This window comes from Pongo abelii, chromosome 17 (genome assembly GCF_028885655.2).
Source record: "Pongo abelii isolate AG06213 chromosome 17, NHGRI_mPonAbe1-v2.0_pri, whole genome shotgun sequence".
Taxonomy (NCBI): Eukaryota; Metazoa; Chordata; class Mammalia; order Primates; family Hominidae; genus Pongo; species Pongo abelii.
The window spans coordinates 105503-127296 of NC_072002.2; positions in this window are offsets into that span (position 1 = coordinate 105503).

The window sequence follows — 21794 nt, forward strand, 5'->3', positions numbered from 1 at the left end:
CTCCCTCCCTCCCTCCCAACTTCCCTCTGCCCATCCTTCGGCCCCTCTGGGTCTCCCGTTCGTCACTCCAACTCTGCCCGCCTTCCCTCCCGCCTGGAACGGTCGGCATCGCCGGCGCGGGGCCTGGGGTCTGCGTTCAGCCGCCGGGCACTACGCGGTGGCAGCTGGGAGGCTGCAGGGACACGGGCGGGCGGGCGGGCGGGCGGGCGACGGTGGAGCGGAGGCGCAGAGGAGGCGAGCCGCTGCCGGAGGGATGGCGGGCGCGAACCCTGCGCGGGCCCGGTGTTTCGCGGGACCGGGGTCTCCACCCAGCCCAGGGGAGGACGCATTTTCCGTGGGTGGGGGTTGGGGGGTGCGGGGTGTGGGTGGCGAGGGGTTGGTCAGGCCGGGGTGGGGTGGCGGAAAAGCACGAGAGCTCTGCCCGGGCTGCTCCCAGAGCCTAGGCGGCTGCCCGCGAACCCGCGCGTGCGCAGTACACGGCCCACCTGCTGGTACCTGGGCCGGCGCTGGGATCCCCGGGATGCCCAGGAAAGAATGGCAGCTCTCCGCTCTGTGGAGTCTCTCACCGGGCCTAGACCTGGAAGGCAGGAATCCCAGGCGGGTCGGCCCGGAGGGAACACACGCCCCTCCACGCCGAGCCAGGTGTTCCCCGCGAAAGAGAGGCCACCGGCCACCGCCCTGCCCCGACCCCGTCCCAGCCCCACGTCCTTTTATAGCTCCTCCAGCAGAGCCCGGTATTCTTCCTCGCTGAGGGGTGGTTCCAGCGAGGCGGCCTCTTCCGAGGCCTCCAGCTCCCCCGGGGCCTCCGTTTCTAGGAAAGGTTGCGCCCCCTGCAGAAACTCCGGGCTCGCCAGGAGCTCATCCAGCAGGCCGGAGGGGAGTGCAGACGAGCGCCCCGGCTCCTGGAGGAGCCCCGCCTGGGGGGGCGCCCGGATGGCTTGCACCTGCCCCTGCCGCGCGGAGGCCTCCGGGGGCGCGGGCTGGGGAGGTGGGGCTGCCCCGGCTTGGGGTTCCCACGCCGCCCCGGCGACCTGGGGACCCTGGCCCCAGCCCCACCACGGACTCCCCTGGGACGCGGGTGGCGCAAGCCCACCTTGGCCCTGTGGCCCCGCTTGAGCCGGCCCAGGCTGTCCCACCGCGCAAGGGCCCGGCAGGCCGTCGCGCTGCGGGTCCCGGTCCTCCCGGCCTTTGCTCGGGTGCGCAGGCCACCGAGGAGCCTGAGGGTGGGAGAGCGCCCCGTCCGCGGGAGCCAGGGCAGCGTAGGCAAAATCCGCGCGTGCCGGGGCCGCTTGGGAGATCCCTCGTGCCGGCGCGGCCTGGCTGGGCTGGAGCACGGGGACGGCCCTCGCTCCCTGGCTCACGAAAGCCCCCTGGGGGAGAGCCCCAGGCGCGCAGGGCACGCGGGGTGCGGGAAGCGCCGTTCCCCACGCCCCGGCGTGGGCGAAGGTGACCCACGAGGGAGCAGGGTGACACCCACCGGGGGCCGCGTTGCACAGGCCGCCTGCGTGCGCGGGCGCCCTGCCACCCCGTCCCGGGTGCCTGGCCCGTCGATTCTGAAACCAGATCTGAATCCTGGACTCCGGGAGGCCCGTCTCTCTGGCCAGTTCTTCCCTGGCGGCGATGCCTGGAAAGCGATCCTTCTCAAAGGCGCGGAGGAGCAGGGCGGTCTGGGATCCGGTGACGGCGGTCCGCTTTCGCCTGCCTTCTTGCGGGCCGCGTCTCCCGGGCCAGGGCCGAGATTCCCGCCGGTGCTGCCTCAGCTGGCGTGACCTCTCATTCTGAAACCAAATCTGGACGCTGGGCTCCGGAACGCCGATGGCCTGGGCCAGCCCTTCTCTGGTGGCGATGCCCGGGTACGGGTTCCGCTCAAAGCAGGCTCGCAGGGCCTCGCTTTGGCTCGGGGTCCAGACGAGTCTCCTTCGCCGTCCTCGTCCTCGGGCTTCCGCGGGGAGGGGGCCGTCCGAAGGTGTCGGGAGAGCCATCGCGGGGAGCCCCGGCCGGAATTTCACGGACGGACACGGGCAGAGAGAGGCCCGCGGGCTCCCGGGCACCTCAGCCGGCCTGTGCACTGGGCGCAGGTGCAGCCAGGAGACCGGCCCGGACAGCCAGCCAGCCGCTCTTATAAAGACCAACAGGCAGGCAGGCTCCACCCCTTCATGAATGGCGGTGAGCCCTGGGACAGCCCGCCCTCCGGAAGGGTCCCAGGGCGTGGAGGCCCCCTGGGGCCGGGGGGAGGGGGGGCGGCGGTGGTGGTGGTGGTGGTGGTGGTGACGCTGGTGGTGGGGGCGGGGGTGGCGGTGGGGGCGGGAGGGACGAAGCGGAAGGGGGAGAGGGGGAAGGGGTGAGGGGGGCGGGTTTCGGGGTCTGGCTCTCCGGACCTCTCCAGGAATCCCGCGGGAACTGGAGGCCGCTCTCTGGGCTCCCACGCGCCTTCAGCAGGGAGAATCCAGCCTGGAAGGCTGGAGGGGAGTGTGGAACTGAACCTCCGTGGGAGTCTTGAGTTTTCCAGGCCCTCTCTCGGTGAAGGAGGCAATGCCTGTGGGTGTCGCCGTGGCCGTGACAGTCTCACACACGCACAGGGGTGTGGCTCTCGTTCATTCCCACGCAGAAGACCAGAGCGAGACCCCAGGGAAAGGATGCATCCCCGGCGTGATGGCCTGACGATGGATTCCTGTGTACCGCAACATGGGGAGTCTGCAGTGTGGCCGGTTTGGAAACTGGCAAGGAGAGCGAAGAGACACCATGCCGGTCTTCCACCCTTCCCTGGATGCCGGTGGGTGCCCGCAGAGCTCCGGAAGCAAACAGTCAACATGCTCAGCCTTTCGGGGGCCGGAGAGACGTGAGCAACAGGCCCCCTTGCATAGAGCACAGCAGCGTGGAATCCCAAATCACGCTTCAGTCGTCCTGAGTGTGGCTCCTCTGTGGTCGGGGCTGTCGGCCTGGCGCTCCTTTGCGAGGCTCAGCCTGGGGATGTGCGGTCGGTGAACCACGCGGGTGAAAACCCGACGGCAACCCGGGTCCCGGTCTTTTTTCTCTGAGGTAGCTGCCCGTTCCTTGTTCCACGGAATCGAGGCGAATGGGTGCCCCGCCCTCCCGACGCGGCGGCCGTGGGCCCAGCCCTCAGCCCGCGCCGGGCGCTTACCCTTTTCCCGGAGCGCGGGGGTCCCGTTGCTCCCGGAGGCCAGAGACCGTTTATGCTCTCTGCCTTCCTCCCTCTGTCCCTGGCTCCCTCCCGCCCGCCCTCTGTCCCTGCGTCGCTCTGTCTCTCCCTCCGTTCCTCACTGCCTCCCTCTCTCTCCCTCCCTCCCTCCCTCCCTGCCTCCCTCCCTCCCAACTTCCCTCCGCCCATCCTTCGGCCCCTCTGGGTCTCCCGTTCGTCTCTCCATCGCTGCCCGCCTTCCCTCCCGCCTGGAACGGTCGGCATCGCCAGCGTGCGCGGGGCCTGGGGTCTGCGTTCAGCCGCCAGGCGCTCCACGGTGGCAGCTGGGAGGCTGCAGGGGCAAGGGCGGGCGGGCGGGCGGGCGACGGTGGAGCGGAGGCGAAGAGGAGGCGAGCCGCCGCTGGAGGGATGGCGGGCCCGGACGCTGCGCGGGCCCGGTGTTTCGCGGGACGGGGTTCTCCACCCAGCCCAGGGGAGGACGCATTGTCCGGGGTGGGGGGTGTGGGTGGCGAGGGGTTGGTCAGGCCGGGGTGGGGTGGCGGAAAGGCACGAGAGCTCTGCCCGGGCTGCTCCCAGAGCCTAGGCGGCTGCCCGCGAACCCGCGCGTGCGCAGTACACGGCCCACCTGCTGGTACCTGGGCCGGCGCTGGGATCCCCGGGATGCCCAGGAAAGAATGGCAGCTCTCCGCTCTGTGGAGTCTCTCACCGGGCCTAGACCTGGAAGGCAGGAATCCCAGGCGGGTCGGCCCGGAGGGAACACACGCCCCTCCACGCCGAGCCAGGTGTTCCCCGCGAAAGAGCGGCCACCGGCCACCGCCCTGCCCCGACCCCGTCCCAGCCCCGCGTCCTTTTAAAGCTCCTCCAGCAGAGCCCGGTATTCTTCCTCGCTGAGGGGTGGTTCCAGCGAGGCGGCCTCTTCCGAGGCCTCCAGCTCCCCCGGGGCCTCCGTTTCTAGGAAAGGTTGCGCCCGCTGCAGAAACTCCGGGCTCGCCAGGAGCTCATCCAGCAGGCCGGAGGGGAGTGCAGACGAGCGCCCCGGCTCCTGGAGGAGCCCCGCCTCGGGGGGCGCCCGGATGGCTTGCACCTGCCCCTGCCGCGCGGAGGCCTCCGGGGGCGCGGGCTGGGGAGGTGGGGCTGCCCCGGCTTGGGGTTCCCACGCCGCCCCGGCGACCTGGGGACCCTGGCCCCAGCCCCACCACGGAATCCCCTGGGACGCGAGGGGCGGGAAATGCAGGGGGTACTTCAGAGTTCAGTCTTCCTCACAGAATCGCAAAGTTCACGTTTCACAACCATAAAGAAACTATTTACGTTAAAAATGAGACATTTTATGGAGTTGCACTTAGAAAACTTCAATGTCTGAGAAAAAAAATCTCTAACGCACAGGGAAACAGGTGGTTTATCCAATACTCTGAAAATAAAATGGGCCGGGTGAGGGGAATATGAAAATATTATTTCAATTTCATTTCATTTTATTTATTTATTTATGTACTTATTTATTTATTTTTGAGACAGTGTCTCCCTCTGTCCCCCAGGCTGGATTACAGTGGCCTGAGCTCAGCTCACTGCAGCCTCCGCATCCTGGGCTCAAGGCATTCTCCTGCCTCAGCCTCCAGACTAGCTGGGACTAAATGAGCACGCCACCACGCCAGGCAAATTTTTGTCTTTTGTTTAAAGTGTAGAGGAGGTTTCACCATTTGGGCCAGGGTGGTCTTCAACGGCCGACTTCAGGTGATCTGCCCCAACTTGCCTTCCCAAAGTGAAGGGACTATAGGCGTGAGCCACTGCGCCCAGACTATGATAGTATCACACCGAAGCCTGAAGCTGCTCTGCCTTAGGATTTTTCCTGAATTTTACTTTCTTGTCATGATGAGTTGCTAGCTCATATTTTCCGTTGGATCTTTTCGAAAGGCTTTACTGATGAGATTATGGCTTTCTCACAAAGAATACCACTTTGGTGAAACTATACTGAAATTAAGAGTACCTTAAGTTTCCGATACTTATCAAGCACACTATTTGAACACGGCGTGGTAGGTGAAAGTGTGAGAAGCAGAATTTGGCAAACCCCATTATTTTTCAATTTCGACGGTTTCAGGTCTTTTGGTTTCAGCCAAACTGAAGAATGTCCTAATGAGCTGTCAATTGACAGGCCATTACAGACAATTTTTGAAACTACATCACAGTGTAATTTAAGGAGTACGATTCTAAAGAAATTTGAACAATCTGGTGGTATTGCTAACACCAAACAAGGTTGTTCAGCTCTTTCATCTTTAAAAACAAACAAACAAAAACATGATGTGGAATTCTCTCATTTTACCAAACAGCCGTACGCTCCCTTGAATATGTGACTGTGAAACCCAAGTAACTGGAAGACAAAAAATAAAGGAAACACCTCATCAGTCTCATTAATAGTTTTGTTGAGAATAATTTATTTTTCAAAAACTGCTGGCTATGTCTTGATATTTTTAGACACGGCTAAGATTGAAATTGCATGAATCCTCTCTCTAACATTCATGCTACTTAAGAAACTTTTCCCAAGATTTGACTGCATTCATTTCATAAAAGCCCTGTCCTCTTCTCCCCTATATATCTATATTAGCACTCTGCCTTCTACCCTCTTCCACAGGAAACACAAATCCGTCAATTGATCACTTAAGCCTTTCCAGTTTGGGTACAACATTTTCTGTAGTTGTACTCGTACGATTTGTCCTTTATACTTCTAAAGACTAGACCCTAGATTATGCATGCTTGGGAATAGTGGAGCTAGCTTGCTTAAACTTTATTTAGGCGTATGCTAATTACTTGTGGGGGGCAAAGGCAGGCAGTGAGGATGTTAAGCTTATCCCAAAATAGTCAATTTTGGAAAAGACACAAGTACAGGCCGGGCGCGGTGGCTCTGACCTGTAATCCCAGCACCTTGGGAGGTCTTCTCGCAGAAGACCAGAGCGAGACCCCAGGGAAAAGATGCATCCCCGGCGTGATGGCCTGACGATGGATTCCTGTGTACCGCAACATGGGGAGTCTGCAGTGTGGCCGGTTTGGAAACTGGCAAGGAGAGCGAAGAGACACCATGCCGGTCTTCCACCCTTCCCTGGATGCCTGTGGGTGCCCGCAGAGCTCCGGAAGCAAACAGTCAACATGCTCAGCCTTTCGGGGGCCGGAGAGACGTGAGCAACAGGCCCCCTTGCAGAGGGCACAGCAGCGTGGAATCCCAAATCACGCTTCAGTCGTCCTGAGTGTGGCTCCTCTGTGGTCGGGGCTGTCGGCCTGGCGCTCCTTTGCGAGGCTCAGCCTGGGGATGTGGGGTCTGTGAACCACGCGGGTGAAAACCCGACGGCAACCCGGGTCCCGGTCTTTTGTCTCTGAGGTAGCTGCCCGTTCCTTGTTCCACGGAATGGGGGCGAATGGGTGCCCCGCCCTCCCGACGCGGCGGCCGTGGGCCCAGCCCTCAGCCCGCGCCGGGCACTTACCCTTTTCCCGGAGCGCGGGGGTCCCGTTGCTCCCGGAGGCCGGAGACCGTTTTTTCTCTCTGCCTTCCTCCCTCTGTCCCTGGCTCCCTCCCGCCCGCCCTCTGTCCCTGCGTCGCTCTGTCTCTCCCTCCGTTCCTCACTGCCTCCCTCTCTCTCCCTCCCTCCCCCCCTCCCTCCCTCCCTCCCAACTTCCCTCTGCCCATCCTTCGGCCCCTCTGGGTCTCCCGTTCGTCACTCCAACTCTGCCCGCCTTCCCTCCCGCCTGGAACGGTCGGCATCGCCGGCGCGGGGCCTGGGGTCTGCGTTCAGCCGCCGGGCACTACGCGGTGGCAGCTGGGAGGCTGCAGGGACACGGGCGGGCGGGCGGGCGGGCGGGCGACGGTGGAGCGGAGGCGCAGAGGAGGCGAGCCGCTGCCGGAGGGATGGCGGGCGCGAACCCTGCGCGGGCCCGGTGTTTCGCGGGACCGGGGTCTCCACCCAGCCCAGGGGAGGACGCATTTTCCGTGGGTGGGGGTTGGGGGGTGCGGGGTGTGGGTGGCGAGGGGTTGGTCAGGCCGGGGTGGGGTGGCGGAAAAGCACGAGAGCTCTGCCCGGGCTGCTCCCAGAGCCTAGGCGGCTGCCCGCGAACCCGCGCGTGCGCAGTACACGGCCCACCTGCTGGTACCTGGGCCGGCGCTGGGATCCCCGGGATGCCCAGGAAAGAATGGCAGCTCTCCGCTCTGTGGAGTCTCTCACCGGGCCTAGACCTGGAAGGCAGGAATCCCAGGCGGGTCGGCCCGGAGGGAACACACGCCCCTCCACGCCGAGCCAGGTGTTCCCCGCGAAAGAGAGGCCACCGGCCACCGCCCTGCCCCGACCCCGTCCCAGCCCCACGTCCTTTTATAGCTCCTCCAGCAGAGCCCGGTATTCTTCCTCGCTGAGGGGTGGTTCCAGCGAGGCGGCCTCTTCCGAGGCCTCCAGCTCCCCCGGGGCCTCCGTTTCTAGGAAAGGTTGCGCCCCCTGCAGAAACTCCGGGCTCGCCAGGAGCTCATCCAGCAGGCCGGAGGGGAGTGCAGACGAGCGCCCCGGCTCCTGGAGGAGCCCCGCCTGGGGGGGCGCCCGGATGGCTTGCACCTGCCCCTGCCGCGCGGAGGCCTCCGGGGGCGCGGGCTGGGGAGGTGGGGCTGCCCCGGCTTGGGGTTCCCACGCCGCCCCGGCGACCTGGGGACCCTGGCCCCAGCCCCACCACGGACTCCCCTGGGACGCGGGTGGCGCAAGCCCACCTTGGCCCTGTGGCCCCGCTTGAGCCGGCCCAGGCTGTCCCACCGCGCAAGGGCCCGGCAGGCCGTCGCGCTGCGGGTCCCGGTCCTCCCGGCCTTTGCTCGGGTGCGCAGGCCACCGAGGAGCCTGAGGGTGGGAGAGCGCCCCGTCCGCGGGAGCCAGGGCAGCGTAGGCAAAATCCGCGCGTGCCGGGGCCGCTTGGGAGATCCCTCGTGCCGGCGCGGCCTGGCTGGGCTGGAGCACGGGGACGGCCCTCGCTCCCTGGCTCACGAAAGCCCCCTGGGGGAGAGCCCCAGGCGCGCAGGGCACGCGGGGTGCGGGAAGCGCCGTTCCCCACGCCCCGGCGTGGGCGAAGGTGACCCACGAGGGAGCAGGGTGACACCCACCGGGGGCCGCGTTGCACAGGCCGCCTGCGTGCGCGGGCGCCCTGCCACCCCGTCCCGGGTGCCTGGCCCGTCGATTCTGAAACCAGATCTGAATCCTGGACTCCGGGAGGCCCGTCTCTCTGGCCAGTTCTTCCCTGGCGGCGATGCCTGGAAAGCGATCCTTCTCAAAGGCGCGGAGGAGCAGGGCGGTCTGGGATCCGGTGACGGCGGTCCGCTTTCGCCTGCCTTCTTGCGGGCCGCGTCTCCCGGGCCAGGGCCGAGATTCCCGCCGGTGCTGCCTCAGCTGGCGTGACCTCTCATTCTGAAACCAAATCTGGACCCTGGGCTCCGGAACGCCGATGGCCTGGGCCAGCCCTTCTCTGGTGGCGATGCCCGGGTACGGGTTCCGCTCAAAGCAGGCTCGCAGGGCCTCGCTTTGGCTCGGGGTCCAGACGAGTCTCCTTCGCCGTCCTCGTCCTCGGGCTTCCGCGGGGAGGGGGCCGTCCGAAGGTGTCGGGAGAGCCATCGCGGGGAGCCCCGGCCGGAATTTCACGGACGGACACGGGCAGAGAGAGGCCCGCGGGCTCCCGGGCACCTCAGCCGGCCTGTGCACTGGGCGCAGGTGCAGCCAGGAGACCGGCCCGGACAGCCAGCCAGCCGCTCTTATAAAGACCAACAGGCAGGCAGGCTCCACCCCTTCATGAATGGCGGTGAGCCCTGGGACAGCCCGCCCTCCGGAAGGGTCCCAGGGCGTGGAGGCCCCCTGGGGCCGGGGGGAGGGGGGGCGGCGGTGGTGGTGGTGGTGGTGGTGGTGACGCTGGTGGTGGGGGCGGGGGTGGCGGTGGGGGCGGGAGGGACGAAGCGGAAGGGGGAGAGGGGGAAGGGGTGAGGGGGGCGGGTTTCGGGGTCTGGCTCTCCGGACCTCTCCAGGAATCCCGCGGGAACTGGAGGCCGCTCTCTGGGCTCCCACGCGCCTTCAGCAGGGAGAATCCAGCCTGGAAGGCTGGAGGGGAGTGTGGAACTGAACCTCCGTGGGAGTCTTGAGTTTTCCAGGCCCTCTCTCGGTGAAGGAGGCAATGCCTGTGGGTGTCGCCGTGGCCGTGACAGTCTCACACACGCACAGGGGTGTGGCTCTCGTTCATTCCCACGCAGAAGACCAGAGCGAGACCCCAGGGAAAGGATGCATCCCCGGCGTGATGGCCTGACGATGGATTCCTGTGTACCGCAACATGGGGAGTCTGCAGTGTGGCCGGTTTGGAAACTGGCAAGGAGAGCGAAGAGACACCATGCCGGTCTTCCACCCTTCCCTGGATGCCGGTGGGTGCCCGCAGAGCTCCGGAAGCAAACAGTCAACATGCTCAGCCTTTCGGGGGCCGGAGAGACGTGAGCAACAGGCCCCCTTGCAGAGGGCACAGCAGCGTGGAATCCCAAATCACGCTTCAGTCGTCCTGAGTGTGGCTCCTCTGTGGTCGGGGCTGTCGGCCTGGCGCTCCTTTGCGAGGCTCAGCCTGGGGATGTGCGGTCTGTGAACCACGCGGGTGAAAACCCGACGGCAACCCGGGTCCCGGTCTTTTTTCTCTGAGGTAGCTGCCCGTTCCTTGTTCCACGGAATCGAGGCGAATGGGTGCCCCGCCCTCCCGACGCGGCGGCCGTGGGCCCAGCCCTCAGCCCGCGCCGGGCGCTTACCCTTTTCCCGGAGCGCGGGGGTCCCGTTGCTCCCGGAGGCCAGAGACCGTTTATGCTCTCTGCCTTCCTCCCTCTGTCCCTGGCTCCCTCCCGCCCGCCCTCTGTCCCTGCGTCGCTCTGTCTCTCCCTCCGTTCCTCACTGCCTCCCTCTCTCTCCCTCCCTCCCTCCCTCCCTGCCTCCCTCCCTCCCAACTTCCCTCCGCCCATCCTTCGGCCCCTCTGGGTCTCCCGTTCGTCTCTCCATCGCTGCCCGCCTTCCCTCCCGCCTGGAACGGTCGGCATCGCCAGCGTGCGCGGGGCCTGGGGTCTGCGTTCAGCCGCCAGGCGCTCCACGGTGGCAGCTGGGAGGCTGCAGGGGCAAGGGCGGGCGGGCGGGCGGGCGACGGTGGAGCGGAGGCGAAGAGGAGGCGAGCCGCCGCTGGAGGGATGGCGGGCCCGGACGCTGCGCGGGCCCGGTGTTTCGCGGGACGGGGTTCTCCACCCAGCCCAGGGGAGGACGCATTGTCCGGGGTGGGGGGTGTGGGTGGCGAGGGGTTGGTCAGGCCGGGGTGGGGTGGCGGAAAGGCACGAGAGCTCTGCCCGGGCTGCTCCCAGAGCCTAGGCGGCTGCCCGCGAACCCGCGCGTGCGCAGTACACGGCCCACCTGCTGGTACCTGGGCCGGCGCTGGGATCCCCGGGATGCCCAGGAAAGAATGGCAGCTCTCCGCTCTGTGGAGTCTCTCACCGGGCCTAGACCTGGAAGGCAGGAATCCCAGGCGGGTCGGCCCGGAGGGAACACACGCCCCTCCACGCCGAGCCAGGTGTTCCCCGCGAAAGAGCGGCCACCGGCCACCGCCCTGCCCCGACCCCGTCCCAGCCCCGCGTCCTTTTAAAGCTCCTCCAGCAGAGCCCGGTATTCTTCCTCGCTGAGGGGTGGTTCCAGCGAGGCGGCCTCTTCCGAGGCCTCCAGCTCCCCCGGGGCCTCCGTTTCTAGGAAAGGTTGCGCCCGCTGCAGAAACTCCGGGCTCGCCAGGAGCTCATCCAGCAGGCCGGAGGGGAGTGCAGACGAGCGCCCCGGCTCCTGGAGGAGCCCCGCCTCGGGGGGCGCCCGGATGGCTTGCACCTGCCCCTGCCGCGCGGAGGCCTCCGGGGGCGCGGGCTGGGGAGGTGGGGCTGCCCCGGCTTGGGGTTCCCACGCCGCCCCGGCGACCTGGGGACCCTGGCCCCAGCCCCACCACGGAATCCCCTGGGACGCGAGGGGCGGGAAATGCAGGGGGTACTTCAGAGTTCAGTCTTCCTCACAGAATCGCAAAGTTCACGTTTCACAACCATAAAGAAACTATTTACGTTAAAAATGAGACATTTTATGGAGTTGCACTTAGAAAACTTCAATGTCTGAGAAAAAAAATCTCTAACGCACAGGGAAACAGGTGGTTTATCCAATACTCTGAAAATAAAATGGGCCGGGTGAGGGGAATATGAAAATATTATTTCAATTTCATTTCATTTTATTTATTTATTTATGTACTTATTTATTTATTTTTGAGACAGTGTCTCCCTCTGTCCCCCAGGCTGGATTACAGTGGCCTGAGCTCAGCTCACTGCAGCCTCCGCATCCTGGGCTCAAGGCATTCTCCTGCCTCAGCCTCCAGACTAGCTGGGACTAAATGAGCACGCCACCACGCCAGGCAAATTTTTGTCTTTTGTTTAAAGTGTAGAGGAGGTTTCACCATTTGGGCCAGGGTGGTCTTCAACGGCCGACTTCAGGTGATCTGCCCCAACTTGCCTTCCCAAAGTGAAGGGACTATAGGCGTGAGCCACTGCGCCCAGACTATGATAGTATCACACCGAAGCCTGAAGCTGCTCTGCCTTAGGATTTTTCCTGAATTTTACTTTCTTGTCATGATGAGTTGCTAGCTCATATTTTCCGTTGGATCTTTTCGAAAGGCTTTACTGATGAGATTATGGCTTTCTCACAAAGAATACCACTTTGGTGAAACTATACTGAAATTAAGAGTACCTTAAGTTTCCGATACTTATCAAGCACACTATTTGAACACGGCGTGGTAGGTGAAAGTGTGAGAAGCAGAATTTGGCAAACCCCATTATTTTTCAATTTCGATGGTTTCAGGTCTTTTGGTTTCAGCCAAACTGAAGAATGTCCTAATGAGCTGTCAATTGACAGGCCATTACAGACAATTTTTGAAACTACATCACAGTGTAATTTAAGGAGTACGATTCTAAAGAAATTTGAACAATCTGGTGGTATTGCTAACACCAAACAAGGTTGTTCAGCTCTTTCATCTTTAAAAACAAACAAACAAAAACATGATGTGGAATTCTCTCATTTTACCAAACAGCCGTACGCTCCCTTGAATATGTGACTGTGAAACCCAAGTAACTGGAAGACAAAAAATAAAGGAAACACCTCATCAGTCTCATTAATAGTTTTGTTGAGAATAATTTATTTTTCAAAAACTGCTGGCTATGTCTTGATATTTTTAGACACGGCTAAGATTGAAATTGCATGAATCCTCTCTCTAACATTCATGCTACTTAAGAAACTTTTCCCAAGATTTGACTGCATTCATTTCATAAAAGCCCTGTCCTCTTCTCCCCTATATATCTATATTAGCACTCTGCCTTCTACCCTCTTCCACAGGAAACACAAATCCGTCAATTGATCACTTAAGCCTTTCCAGTTTGGGTACAACATTTTCTGTAGTTGTACTCGTACGATTTGTCCTTTATACTTCTAAAGACTAGACCCTAGATTATGCATGCTTGGGAATAGTGGAGCTAGCTTGCTTAAACTTTATTTAGGCGTATGCTAATTACTTGTGGGGGGCAAAGGCAGGCAGTGAGGATGTTAAGCTTATCCCAAAATAGTCAATTTTGGAAAAGACACAAGTACAGGCCGGGCGCGGTGGCTCTGACCTGTAATCCCAGCACCTTGGGAGGTCTTCTCGCAGAAGACCAGAGCGAGACCCCAGGGAAAAGATGCATCCCCGGCGTGATGGCCTGACGATGGATTCCTGTGTACCGCAACATGGGGAGTCTGCAGTGTGGCCGGTTTGGAAACTGGCAAGGAGAGCGAAGAGACACCATGCCGGTCTTCCACCCTTCCCTGGATGCCTGTGGGTGCCCGCAGAGCTCCGGAAGCAAACAGTCAACATGCTCAGCCTTTCGGGGGCCGGAGAGACGTGAGCAACAGGCCCCCTTGCAGAGGGCACAGCAGCGTGGAATCCCAAATCACGCTTCAGTCGTCCTGAGTGTGGCTCCTCTGTGGTCGGGGCTGTCGGCCTGGCGCTCCTTTGCGAGGCTCAGCCTGGGGATGTGGGGTCTGTGAACCACGCGGGTGAAAACCCGACGGCAACCCGGGTCCCGGTCTTTTGTCTCTGAGGTAGCTGCCCGTTCCTTGTTCCACGGAATGGGGGCGAATGGGTGCCCCGCCCTCCCGACGCGGCGGCCGTGGGCCCAGCCCTCAGCCCGCGCCGGGCACTTACCCTTTTCCCGGAGCGCGGGGGTCCCGTTGCTCCCGGAGGCCGGAGACCGTTTTTTCTCTCTGCCTTCCTCCCTCTGTCCCTGGCTCCCTCCCGCCCGCCCTCTGTCCCTGCGTCGCTCTGTCTCTCCCTCCGTTCCTCACTGCCTCCCTCTCTCTCCCTCCCTCCCCCCCTCCCTCCCTCCCTCCCAACTTCCCTCTGCCCATCCTTCGGCCCCTCTGGGTCTCCCGTTCGTCACTCCAACTCTGCCCGCCTTCCCTCCCGCCTGGAACGGTCGGCATCGCCGGCGCGGGGCCTGGGGTCTGCGTTCAGCCGCCGGGCACTACGCGGTGGCAGCTGGGAGGCTGCAGGGACACGGGCGGGCGGGCGGGCGGGCGGGCGACGGTGGAGCGGAGGCGCAGAGGAGGCGAGCCGCCGCTGGAGGGATGGCGGGCCCGGACGCTGCGCGGGCCCGGTGTTTCGCGGGACGGGGTTCTCCACCCAGCCCAGGGGAGGACGCATTGTCCGGGGTGGGGGGTGTGGGTGGCGAGGGGTTGGTCAGGCCGGGGTGGGGTGGCGGAAAGGCACGAGAGCTCTGCCCGGGCTGCTCCCAGAGCCTAGGCGGCTGCCCGCGAACCCGCGCGTGCGCAGTACACGGCCCACCTGCTGGTACCTGGGCCGGCGCTGGGATCCCCGGGATGCCCAGGAAAGAATGGCAGCTCTCCGCTCTGTGGAGTCTCTCACCGGGCCTAGACCTGGAAGGCAGGAATCCCAGGCGGGTCGGCCCGGAGGGAACACACGCCCCTCCACGCCGAGCCAGGTGTTCCCCGCGAAAGAGAGGCCACCGGCCACCGCCCTGCCCCGACCCCGTCCCAGCCCCACGTCCTTTTATAGCTCCTCCAGCAGAGCCCGGTATTCTTCCTCGCTGAGGGGTGGTTCCAGCGAGGCGGCCTCTTCCGAGGCCTCCAGCTCCCCCGGGGCCTCCGTTTCTAGGAAAGGTTGCGCCCCCTGCAGAAACTCCGGGCTCGCCAGGAGCTCATCCAGCAGGCCGGAGGGGAGTGCAGACGAGCGCCCCGGCTCCTGGAGGAGCCCCGCCTGGGGGGGCGCCCGGATGGCTTGCACCTGCCCCTGCCGCGCGGAGGCCTCCGGGGGCGCGGGCTGGGGAGGTGGGGCTGCCCCGGCTTGGGGTTCCCACGCCGCCCCGGCGACCTGGGGACCCTGGCCCCAGCCCCACCACGGAATCCCCTGGGACGCGAGGGGCGGGAAATGCAGGGGGTACTTCAGAGTTCAGTCTTCCTCACAGAATCGCAAAGTTCACGTTTCACAACCATAAAGAAACTATTTACGTTAAAAATGAGACATTTTATGGAGTTGCACTTAGAAAACTTCAATGTCTGAGAAAAAAAATCTCTAACGCACAGGGAAACAGGTGGTTTATCCAATACTCTGAAAATAAAATGGGCCGGGTGAGGGGAATATGAAAATATTATTTCAATTTCATTTCATTTTATTTATTTATTTATGTACTTATTTATTTATTTTTGAGACAGTGTCTCCCTCTGTCCCCCAGGCTGGATTACAGTGGCCTGAGCTCAGCTCACTGCAGCCTCCGCATCCTGGGCTCAAGGCATTCTCCTGCCTCAGCCTCCAGACTAGCTGGGACTAAATGAGCACGCCACCACGCCAGGCAAATTTTTGTCTTTTGTTTAAAGTGTAGAGGAGGTTTCACCATTTGGGCCAGGGTGGTCTTCAACGGCCGACTTCAGGTGATCTGCCCCAACTTGCCTTCCCAAAGTGAAGGGACTATAGGCGTGAGCCACTGCGCCCAGACTATGATAGTATCACACCGAAGCCTGAAGCTGCTCTGCCTTAGGATTTTTCCTGAATTTTACTTTCTTGTCATGATGAGTTGCTAGCTCATATTTTCCGTTGGATCTTTTCGAAAGGCTTTACTGATGAGATTATGGCTTTCTCACAAAGAATACCACTTTGGTGAAACTATACTGAAATTAAGAGTACCTTAAGTTTCCGATACTTATCAAGCACACTATTTGAACACGGCGTGGTAGGTGAAAGTGTAAGAAGCAGAATTTGGCAAACCCCATTATTTTTCAATTTCGACGGTTTCAGGTCTTTTGGTTTCAGCCAAACTGAAGAATGTCCTAATGAGCTGTCAATTGACAGGCCATTACAGACAATTTTTGAAACTACATCACAGTGTAATTTAAGGAGTACGATTCTAAAGAAATTTGAACAATCTGGTGGTATTGCTAACACCAAACAAGGTTGTTCAGCTCTTTCATCTTTAAAAACAAACAAACAAAAACATGATGTGGAATTCTCTCATTTTACCAAACAGCCGTACGCTCCCTTGAATATGTGACTGTGAAACCCAAGTAACTGGAAGACAAAAAATAAAGGAAACACCTCATCAGTCTCATTAATAGTTTTGTTGAGAATAATTTATTTTTCAAAAACTGCTGGCTATGTCTTGATATTTTTAGACACGGCTAAGATTGAAATTGCATGAATCCTCTCTCTAACATTCATGCTACTTAAGAAACTTTTCCCAAGATTTGACTGCATTCATTTCATAAAAGCCCTGTCCTCTTCTCCCCTATATATCTATATTAGCACTCTGCCTTCTACCCTCTTCCACAGGAAACACAAATCCGTCAATTGATCACTTAAGCCTTTCCAGTTTGGGTACAACATTTTCTGTAGTTGTACTCGTACGATTTGTCCTTTATACTTCTAAAGACTAGACCCTAGATTATGCATGCTTGGGAATAGTGGAGCTAGCTTGCTTAAACTTTATTTAGGCGTATGCTAATTACTTGTGGGGGGCAAAGGCAGGCAGTGAGGATGTTAAGCTTATCCCAAAATAGTCAATTTTGGAAAAGACACAAGTACAGGCCGGGCGCGGTGGCTCTGACCTGTAATCCCAGCACCTTGGGAGGTCTTCTCGCAGAAGACCAGAGCGAGACCCCAGGGAAAAGATGCATCCCCGGCGTGATGGCCTGACGATGGATTCCTGTGTACCGCAACATGGGGAGTCTGCAGTGTGGCCGGTTTGGAAACTGGCAAGGAGAGCGAAGAGACACCATGCCGGTCTTCCACCCTTCCCTGGATGCCTGTGGGTGCCCGCAGAGCTCCGGAAGCAAACAGTCAACATGCTCAGCCTTTCGGGGGCCGGAGAGACGTGAGCAACAGGCCCCCTTGCAGAGGGCACAGCAGCGTGGAATCCCAAATCACGCTTCAGTCGTCCTGAGTGTGGCTCCTCTGTGGTCGGGGCTGTCGGCCTGGCGCTCCTTTGCGAGGCTCAGCCTGGGGATGTGGGGTCTGTGAACCACGCGGGTGAAAACCCGACGGCAACCCGGGTCCCGGTCTTTTGTCTCTGAGGTAGCTGCCCGTTCCTTGTTCCACGGAATGGGGGCGAATGGGTGCCCCGCCCTCCCGACGCGGCGGCCGTGGGCCCAGCCCTCAGCCCGCGCCGGGCACTTACCCTTTTCCCGGAGCGCGGGGGTCCCGTTGCTCCCGGAGGCCGGAGACCGTTTTTTCTCTCTGCCTTCCTCCCTCTGTCCCTGGCTCCCTCCCGCCCGCCCTCTGTCCCTGCGTCGCTCTGTCTCTCCCTCCGTTCCTCACTGCCTCCCTCTCTCTCCCTCCCTCCCCCCCTCCCTCCCTCCCTCCCAACTTCCCTCTGCCCATCCTTCGGCCCCTCTGGGTCTCCCGTTCGTCACTCCAACTCTGCCCGCCTTCCCTCCCGCCTGGAACGGTCGGCATCGCCGGCGCGGGGCCTGGGGTCTGCGTTCAGCCGCCGGGCACTACGCGGTGGCAGCTGGGAGGCTGCAGGGACACGGGCGGGCGGGCGGGCGGGCGGGCGACGGTGGAGCGGAGGCGCAGAGGAGGCGAGCCGCCGCTGGAGGGATGGCGGGCCCGGACGCTGCGCGGGCCCGGTGTTTCGCGGGACGGGGTTCTCCACCCAGCCCAGGGGAGGACGCATTGTCCGGGGTGGGGGGTGTGGGTGGCGAGGGGTTGGTCAGGCCGGGGTGGGGTGGCGGAAAGGCACGAGAGCTCTGCCCGGGCTGCTCCCAGAGCCTAGGCGGCTGCCCGCGAACCCGCGCGTGCGCAGTACACGGCCCACCTGCTGGTACCTGGGCCGGCGCTGGGATCCCCGGGATGCCCAGGAAAGAATGGCAGCTCTCCGCTCTGTGGAGTCTCTCACCGGGCCTAGACCTGGAAGGCAGGAATCCCAGGCGGGTCGGCCCGGAGGGAACACACGCCCCTCCACGCCGAGCCAGGTGTTCCCCGCGAAAGAGAGGCCACCGGCCACCGCCCTGCCCCGACCCCGTCCCAGCCCCACGTCCTTTTATAGCTCCTCCAGCAGAGCCCGGTATTCTTCCTCGCTGAGGGGTGGTTCCAGCGAGGCGGCCTCTTCCGAGGCCTCCAGCTCCCCCGGGGCCTCCGTTTCTAGGAAAGGTTGCGCCCCCTGCAGAAACTCCGGGCTCGCCAGGAGCTCATCCAGCAGGCCGGAGGGGAGTGCAGACGAGCGCCCCGGCTCCTGGAGGAGCCCCGCCTGGGGGGGCGCCCGGATGGCTTGCACCTGCCCCTGCCGCGCGGAGGCCTCCGGGGGCGCGGGCTGGGGAGGTGGGGCTGCCCCGGCTTGGGGTTCCCACGCCGCCCCGGCGACCTGGGGACCCTGGCCCCAGCCCCACCACGGACTCCCCTGGGACGCGGGTGGCGCAAGCCCACCTTGGCCCTGTGGCCCCGCTTGAGCCGGCCCAGGCTGTCCCACCGCGCAAGGGCCCGGCAGGCCGTCGCGCTGCGGGTCCCGGTCCTCCCGGCCTTTGCTCGGGTGCGCAGGCCACCGAGGAGCCTGAGGGTGGGAGAGCGCCCCGTCCGCGGGAGCCAGGGCAGCGTAGGCAAAATCCGCGCGTGCCGGGGCCGCTTGGGAGATCCCTCGTGCCGGCGCGGCCTGGCTGGGCTGGAGCACGGGGACGGCCCTCGCTCCCTGGCTCACGAAAGCCCCCTGGGGGAGAGCCCCAGGCGCGCAGGGCACGCGGGGTGCGGGAAGCGCCGTTCCCCACGCCCCGGCGTGGGCGAAGGTGACCCACGAGGGAGCAGGGTGACACCCACCGGGGGCCGCGTTGCACAGGCCGCCTGCGTGCGCGGGCGCCCTGCCACCCCGTCCCGGGTGCCTGGCCCGTCGATTCTGAAACCAGATCTGAATCCTGGACTCCGGGAGGCCCGTCTCTCTGGCCAGTTCTTCCCTGGCGGCGATGCCTGGAAAGCGATCCTTCTCAAAGGCGCGGAGGAGCAGGGCGGTCTGGGATCCGGTGACGGCGGTCCGCTTTCGCCTGCCTTCTTGCGGGCCGCGTCTCCCGGGCCAGGGCCGAGATTCCCGCCGGTGCTGCCTCAGCTGGCGTGACCTCTCATTCTGAAACCAAATCTGGACCCTGGGCTCCGGAACGCCGATGGCCTGGGCCAGCCCTTCTCTGGTGGCGATGCCCGGGTACGGGTTCCGCTCAAAGCAGGCTCGCAGGGCCTCGCTTTGGCTCGGGGTCCAGACGAGTCTCCTTCGCCGTCCTCGTCCTCGGGCTTCCGCGGGGAGGGGGCCGTCCGAAGGTGTCGGGAGAGCCATCGCGGGGAGCCCCGGCCGGAATTTCACGGACGGACACGGGCAGAGAGAGGCCCGCGGGCTCCCGGGCACCTCAGCCGGCCTGTGCACTGGGCGCAGGTGCAGCCAGGAGACCGGCCCGGACAGCCAGCCAGCCGCTCTTATAAAGACCAACAGGCAGGCAGGCTCCACCCCTTCATGAATGGCGGTGAGCCCTGGGACAGCCCGCCCTCCGGAAGGGTCCCAGGGCGTGGAGGCCCCCTGGGGCCGGGGGGAGGGGGGGCGGCGGTGGTGGTGGTGGTGGTGGTGGTGACGCTGGTGGTGGGGGCGGGGGTGGCGGTGGGGGCGGGAGGGACGAAGCGGAAGGGGGAGAGGGGGAAGGGGTGAGGGGGGCGGGTTTCGGGGTCTGGCTCTCCGGACCTCTCCAGGAATCCCGCGGGAACTGGAGGCCGCTCTCTGGGCTCCCACGCGCCTTCAGCAGGGAGAATCCAGCCTGGAAGGCTGGAGGGGAGTGTGGAACTGAACCTCCGTGGGAGTCTTGAGTTTTCCAGGCCCTCTCTCGGTGAAGGAGGCAATGCCTGTGGGTGTCGCCGTGGCCGTGACAGTCTCACACACGCACAGGGGTGTGGCTCTCGTTCATTCCCACGCAGAAGACCAGAGCGAGACCCCAGGGAAAGGATGCATCCCCGGCGTGATGGCCTGACGATGGATTCCTGTGTACCGCAACATGGGGAGTCTGCAGTGTGGCCGGTTTGGAAACTGGCAAGGAGAGCGAAGAGACACCATGCCGGTCTTCCACCCTTCCCTGGATGCCGGTGGGTGCCCGCAGAGCTCCGGAAGCAAACAGTCAACATGCTCAGCCTTTCGGGGGCCGGAGAGACGTGAGCAACAGGCCCCCTTGCAGAGGGCACAGCAGCGTGGAATCCCAAATCACGCTTCAGTCGTCCTGAGTGTGGCTCCTCTGTGGTCGGGGCTGTCGGCCTGGCGCTCCTTTGCGAGGCTCAGCCTGGGGATGTGCGGTCGGTGAACCACGCGGGTGAAAACCCGAGGGCAACCCGGGTCCCGGTCTTTTTTCTCTGAGGTAGCTGCCCGTTCCTTGTTCCACGGAATCGAGGCGAATGGGTGCCCCGCCCTCCCGACGCGGCGGCCGTGGGCCCAGCCCTCAGCCCGCGCCGGGCGCTTACCCTTTTCCCGGAGCGCGGGGGTCCCGTTGCTCCCGGAGGCCAGAGACCGTTTATGCTCTCTGCCTTCCTCCCTCTGTCCCTGGCTCCCTCCCGCCCGCCCTCTGTCCCTGCGTCGCTCTGTCTCTCCCTCCGTTCCTCACTGCCTCCCTCTCTCTCCCTCCCTCCCTCCCTCCCTGCCTCCCTCCCTCCCAACTTCCCTCCGCCCATCCTTCGGCCCCTCTGGGTCTCCCGTTCGTCTCTCCATCGCTGCCCGCCTTCCCTCCCGCCTGGAACGGTCGGCATCGCCAGCGTGCGCGGGGCCTGGGGTCTGCGTTCAGCCGCCAGGCGCTCCACGGTGGCAGCTGGGAGGCTGCAGGGGCAAGGGCGGGCGGGCGGGCGGGCGACGGTGGAGCGGAGGCGAAGAGGAGGCGAGCCGCCGCTGGAGGGATGGCGGGCCCGGACGCTGCGCGGGCCCGGTGTTTCGCGGGACGGGGTTCTCCACCCAGCCCAGGGGAGGACGCATTGTCCGGGGTGGGGGGTGTGGGTGGCGAGGGGTTGGTCAGGCCGGGGTGGGGTGGCGGAAAGGCACGAGAGCTCTGCCCGGGCTGCTCCCAGAGCCTAGGCGGCTGCCCGCGAACCCGCGCGTGCGCAGTACACGGCCCACCTGCTGGTACCTGGGCCGGCGCTGGGATCCCCGGGATGCCCAGGAAAGAATGGCAGCTCTCCGCTCTGTGGAGTCTCTCACCGGGCCTAGACCTGGAAGGCAGGAATCCCAGGCGGGTCGGCCCGGAGGGAACACACGCCCCTCCACGCCGAGCCAGGTGTTCCCCGCGAAAGAGCGGCCACCGGCCACCGCCCTGCCCCGACCCCGTCCCAGCCCCGCGTCCTTTTAAAGCTCCTCCAGCAGAGCCCGGTATTCTTCCTCGCTGAGGGGTGGTTCCAGCGAGGCGGCCTCTTCCGAGGCCTCCAGCTCCCCCGGGGCCTCCGTTTCTAGGAAAGGTTGCGCCCGCTGCAGAAACTCCGGGCTCGCCAGGAGCTCATCCAGCAGGCCGGAGGGGAGTGCAGACGAGCGCCCCGGCTCCTGGAGGAGCCCCGCCTCGGGGGGCGCCCGGATGGCTTGCACCTGCCCCTGCCGCGCGGAGGCCTCCGGGGGCGCGGGCTGGGGAGGTGGGGCTGCCCCGGCTTGGGGTTCCCACGCCGCCCCGGCGACCTGGGGACCCTGGCCCCAGCCCCACCACGGACTCCCCTGGGACGCGAGGGGCGGGAAATGCAGGGGGTACTTCAGAGTTCAGTCTTCCTCACAGAATCGCAAAGTTCACGTTTCACAACCATAAAGAAACTATTTACGTTAAAAATGAGACATTTTATGGAGTTGCACTTAGAAAACTTCAATGTCTGAGAAAAAAAATCTCTAACGCACAGGGAAACAGGTGGTTTATCCAATACTCTGAAAATAAAATGGGCCGGGTGAGGGGAATATGAAAATATTATTTCAATTTCATTTCATTTTATTTATTTATTTATGTACTTATTTATTTATTTTTGAGACAGTGTCTCCCTCTGTCCCCCAGGCTGGATTACAGTGGCCTGAGCTCAGCTCACTGCAGCCTCCGCA